This window comes from Molossus molossus, unplaced genomic scaffold (assembly GCF_014108415.1).
Source record: "Molossus molossus isolate mMolMol1 unplaced genomic scaffold, mMolMol1.p scaffold_m16_p_16, whole genome shotgun sequence".
Lineage (NCBI taxonomy): Eukaryota > Metazoa > Chordata > Mammalia > Chiroptera > Molossidae > Molossus > Molossus molossus.
In genome coordinates, this window is record NW_023425351.1 from 9879841 (window position 1) to 9885840 (window position 6000).

Consider the following 6000-nt stretch of genomic DNA (forward strand, 5'->3'; position numbering starts at 1 on the left):
TTTATTTTAAGAAAAATAAAAAGAACATTTAAGAAAAGATAGCTTATTACTTGATGCTGAAAACCATCTTAAAATGATCCAGGAATCAAGGCATTTGACACATGGAGGTAGATATGTGGTCCTTGCAGACTGCCTATTGGTATAAAATAAACATTACTTGTAAGGTGATAATAGCATAAATTATGTTTATTACTTTTACACCTTTTATTGTCAGTCTATAAACAAAGTAAGAAAGACCTGCAGATTGTAAAAGGGCATGCAGACATATACAATGTCAGCCATTCTAGAAGTATAAACTGATGGGCAATGGACCATGGACAAGATGGAAGTAAAGCTAGAAAATGGTGGTGGAATGAATGGAAGCTACACAGACCACCTCCCAGGACCAAACTGAAATTACAATTAAAATAAAGACAAATCATCAGGAAAAAATAAACAGAAAAGCAGCTGGAGAGGACCTGTATAACCAGGGACAGAAAAAAGGACACTAAATCAAACCTGGTAGGAACTGCAGAGATGTGAGACAGCAGGCTGGTAGCCCACAGGGTTAAAATCCAGAGCTGGCTTCCAAGTGCAGAGGGTCAGGACAGAGCACTAAATTAGCTACAGCCACTCACCTTGGTCTCTGGCAGAGGAAGGGTGGACTGGACTGAAATTGTGTGGAGACTTGGGAGCTTGAAAAGCTGCAAGAGCAATGAAAATTTTGTGCTCAATCACTCCCTCACAGGATAGTAGCCATATTACTCAAAGAGTTCTTTCTCAGTGCCCCAGGGAGAAGCAACAAGCCCTCCCTCAGGAATTTAACACCACGTGGCCAGGCCATAGAAATGCAAATGGAGGCTCATTAATAGCCAGCAAGCATCTGCCCCACCTGCTGGAAATCTTACCCCAAACACCTGAGGGATTTGTTTCATTCAGCTGAGGTCTACAACCCAAGACTCATCAAGTAATTGAGACCAATAGCCTCCAGGCAAAAATGTAGAGAATAATTGAACATTTCCTGGGCTTGCAAATTTACCCAGGAAAGTAAGAATTGACAATGGTGTTTAACATGGGTCCTCCCACATTCATCCAAACCCAGTAGAGGGAGCCACAACCAATGGAACATCAACACCCACAGGAAAAATTTGTCAGACTCCAAAACACACCGAAACAGTCAAAATGGTGAAACAAAGAAACAAATTCCAAATGAAAGAACAAAATAACTCTACTGAAGATGAGATAAATGAAATGTAGTTAAGCAAGTTATTAGAGATAGAGTTCAGAGTGATGATAATGAGGAAGCTCAACAGCATGAGTAAAGATATAGAAACATTGAAAACCAACTGAGTGGAAATGAAGAATGACAGCAGAAATAAAGAACATATTCAAAGGAGTAACCAGCAGAGTGAGGTCCAGGTCAGTGAATTAAAAGACAGGGTAAAAAAAAAATTACCCAATGAGAAAGCCAAAAATGAAAAAATAAATAAATAAGAAGACAGCCTAAGAGAACTGTGGGACACTATGAAATGTAACAACATCCGCATCATAGGAGTTCCAGAAGAAAAACAAAATGAGCAAGGGCTAGAGAATAAATGTGAAGAAATAGTGACAGAAAACATCCCTAACTTGGTGAAGGAAAAAGGCATACAAGTACAAGAAGCCCAGAGAGCCCCAGGTAAGAAGAAACCAAACAGGCCCACATCAAAACACATAATAATTAAAATGCCAAAAATCAAAGATAAAAAGAGAATCCTAAAGGAAGCAAGAGAAAAGTAACAGGTTATTTACAAAGGAATCCCCATTAGGCTATCAGCTGAGTTCTCAACAGAAACACTACAGGCCAGAAGGGAATGGTATGAAGTAATCAGGTCATGAAAAACAAGGACCTGAATCCAAGATTACTCTATCCAGCAAGGCCATCATTAAAAATTGAAGGTTAAATAAAGAGATTCCTAGACAAATAAAGGCTAAGGAAATATATTAGCACCAAACCAGCACTGCAAGAAATGTTAGACGAACCATTGTAATTAGTAAAATAAATAGGAAGAAAATTATAACCAAAAAAAAAAAAAATGGCAATAAATAAGTATATATCAATAATCATTTTAAATGTGAATGGATTAAACACTTCAATCAAAAGACACAGAGTAGCTGATTGAATAAGGAAGTGTGACTCATATATATGTTGTTTACAAGAGACCCACTTCACAACAAAAGACTCACAATCCCATTTACCATTGTGGCAAAATAATAATAGTAAGAAGAAGAAGAAGAAGATACCTAGAAATAAACTTAACCAAAGAAGTAAAGGACCAGTTTGCAGAAAACTATAGGACATTGACAAAAGAAATAGATGAAGATATGAAAAAGTGTAAGCATGCACCTTGTTCATGAATTAGAAGAATTAACATCCTTAAAATGTCCATACTATCCAAAGCAATCTATTGAGTCGATGCAATCCCCATTAAAATACCAACAACATATTTACATATTTCACAGAATTAGAACAAATACTTTGAAAGTTTATATGGAACCAAAAAAAAAAAAACCTTGAATAGCTACAGCAATCTTGAAAAAGAAGGACAAAGTGGGAGGGATCACAGTACTGGACATCAGGTTATACTACAAAGGCACTGTAATCAAAATAGCATGGTACTGGCACAAAAAGAGGCATATAGATCAATTAAACAGAACAGAGAACCCAAAAATTGATCCAAGTCATTATGCTCAATTAATATTTGACAAACATGGCCCTAGCCGATTTGGTTCAGCAGTTAGGGCATCGGCCTGTGGTCCAGACAGACCCGGGTTCGGTTCCCTGCTAAATGCATGTACCTCAGTTGCAGTTTGTTCCTGGCCCTGGTTGGGTCGTGCAGGTGGCAGCCACTCGATATGTCCCTTTTTCATTGATATTTCTCCCCCCACACACTCACACTCTATCTGAACAAAAAATAGAAAAATGTCCTCGGGTGAGGATAAAAAATAAATTGACAAAGGTGGCAAGTGCATACAATGGAGTAAAGACAGCCTCTTTAATAAATGATGTTGGAAAAATTGGGCAGCTATATGCAAAAAAAATGAAACTAGACACTCAGCTTACACCATATACAAGAATAAACTCAAAATGGATAAAAGACTTAAATGTCACTCATGAATCCATAAAAATCCTAGAAGAAAATAAAGGCAACAAAATTTCAGACATCATACGCAGCAGAATTTTCACTGATACATCACCTAAGGCAACAGAAACAAAGAAAAACATAAACACATGGGACTACATCAAACTAAAAAGCTTCTGCACAGCAAAAGAAACAACCATCAAAATGGAAAGGGAACCTACTGTATGGGAGAACATAATCGCCAATGATACATCAGATAAAAGGTTAATTTTTAAAATAGAGTACTCAAACAACTCAACAAAAGGAAGACAAAGAACCTAATTAAATAATGGGCAGAGGAACTAAACAGACACCTCTTTATAAAGGACATACAAATGGCCAAAAGATATATGAAAACATGCTCAACATCACTAATCTTCAGAGAATTGCAAATTAAAACAACTATGAGGTATCACCTCACACCTGTCAGAATGGCCACCATCAACAAATCATCAAACGACAAGTGCTGGCAAAAGTGTGGAGAAAGGGGGACACTAGTACACTGCTGGTGGGAATGCAGACTGGTACAGCCACTATGGAAAACAATATGGTGTTTCCTAAAAAAATTAAAAATTGATCTGCCATTTGAGCCAGTGATCCCACTTCTAGAAATATATCCTAAGAAGCCTGAAACACCAATCAGAAAAAATATGCATACCCCCATGTTCATAGCAGCACTATTTACAATAGCTAAGATCTGGAAACAGCCCAAATGTCCATCAGTTGACGAATGGATAAAAAAGCTGTGGTATATATACACAATGGAACTCTATGCAACTGTAAGAAAGAGAGATCTCTTATCCTTTGAGACAACATGAAGGGACCTGAAGAGTATTATGCTAAGTGAAATAAGCCAATCAGAGAAAGACCAATAACCCATGATCTCACTTATCTGTGGAATATAATGAACAAAATAAGTTGATGAACAAAACAGACCTAGAGACATAGAAAGGAGTAAGGTTCAGACTGATAAATCTCAGAGGGGGGGGGGGATGAAATAAACCAAAGAACTTACATGCATGTATGTGTGAGCAATGGACATAGACAACAATCCTGGGGGGGGGGGGTGAAGGTTGGGAGGAGGGTGTCTGGGGAGGGGGGTGGAAATGGAGAAACATCTGTAACAAAATTAAATTAATAAAAATTGAAAAAAAATGTTTTAGCTATTGCCAGTAGAAAAGTTTAAAAAAAGATGGAAGTAGAGGAAAGGGTAGAGGTGCATATACTCATAAAGTAGGGAGTTGACAAAAAGTGGCAATAGGTGATGGAACAAATAGCAGCTCAAATGTATTATCTGAAATGTTATGGGTAACCAACAGAACTAAAAATATCTATACATCAAGCATTGGGATAGAAATGGATGGAATAAAGGTGATCATTTCTCATCTTGTTGGGGAGTTAAATATTTTCTAAGGTTAATTTAATTAAAACATATAGTATAGTACATATAGCTAACTCATAATGACTACTCATCATATTCCAGGCACTATTCTAAGCACATAAAAGTATGTATTCATTTAATTCCCAAATGAACTGTAAAAGAAAAACAAAGTAGTTGAGACAGAGATGTGAAAGAACCTGCTCAGAGAAAACTATATGAAGGAATGAGGAGACTGGATTAAAATCCACTACTCTGGCTCCAGAGGCTGTGCATTTGATTGCTGCCTTCCTGAAACAGCACAGGCTGACACTGTGAGTGTGTGGGGCTCTAGTCTAAGTTCTTCATATGAATCTATTTGCATTTTAAAAATATGGATATATATAAAATGGGTAGTAATACATTCCTCATTTTATAGACAAGTAAACTAAGGCACAATATCACTAAGTAAGATGCTTGAGGTCAACCATATTATCTAAAACTATGAAAGTGGTCATATAAAGGAAAGAGAATTGTAAAAAGTTGCTGCTGAGAAGGATGGCAATGGAGAATTTGTAGATGGTTGCTGTGCTTTAGTAACTCCAGGCTACTACTTGGTCTCTTGGTGTGTGTGTTATAACAGTGTTCATCTCTTGTGCCAGGGCACCTGACCTAACTCCTTTTGAGAGGGGTCTTGAATCCAGGTTCTTTATATATGGAGATGAAGGAAGGGTTGCTTGAGACAGTTCTTGTGGATGAATATGATATGTGTCAGCAGTTAAGAATAGGAGTGTCCTCTCTCCCCTCTGTCTCTTTCCCTATGTGCCTGCTCAGTACAGAGGACCCTTACAATGTAGAGGAGGGAGGAACTGTGGATAGAAGAAGCCAGAGTCCTTAAGTGACTGTGCAGGGCAGAGAAGTCCTTCCACACACATGTTCTCCACCAGTCCACACTAGACTGTGATGTGACTAAGAAATTAAAGCCACAAAACTGTGAATCCTGCTGTTACAACACTGCACCGCCCTGGCCGGTTTGGCTCAGCTGTTAGAGCGTCCGCCTGCGGTCCGGAGAGACCCGGGTTCGGTTCCCGCTAAGGGCACGTACTTCGGTTGCAGTTTGTCCCCGGCCCTGGTTGGTCGTGTGGGTGGCAGCCACTCGATGTGTCCCTTTCACATCGATGTTTCCCTCTCTCTCTCTCTTCCTCTCTCTCCCTCCCACTCTGTCTATGGAAAAATGTCCTTGAATGAGGATTAAAAAAAAAACAACACTGCACCTACGTGACTAATGCACAGATTGCTAGTGATTTCCCAGCCTCTCCTTCTTCTATAGCAGAGGATGGCAAACTGCAGTCCCTGAACCAAATGTAGACCAAAGCCTATTTTGAGGGTAGCCCATAAGCTAAGAATGGTTTTACATTTTTAAAGAGTTGGAAGAAGAGAAAGGAAAAAGTATACAAAGAAGACGAAGGAATGGAGCAACGTGGTGGGGAGAGTAGAAAGGGG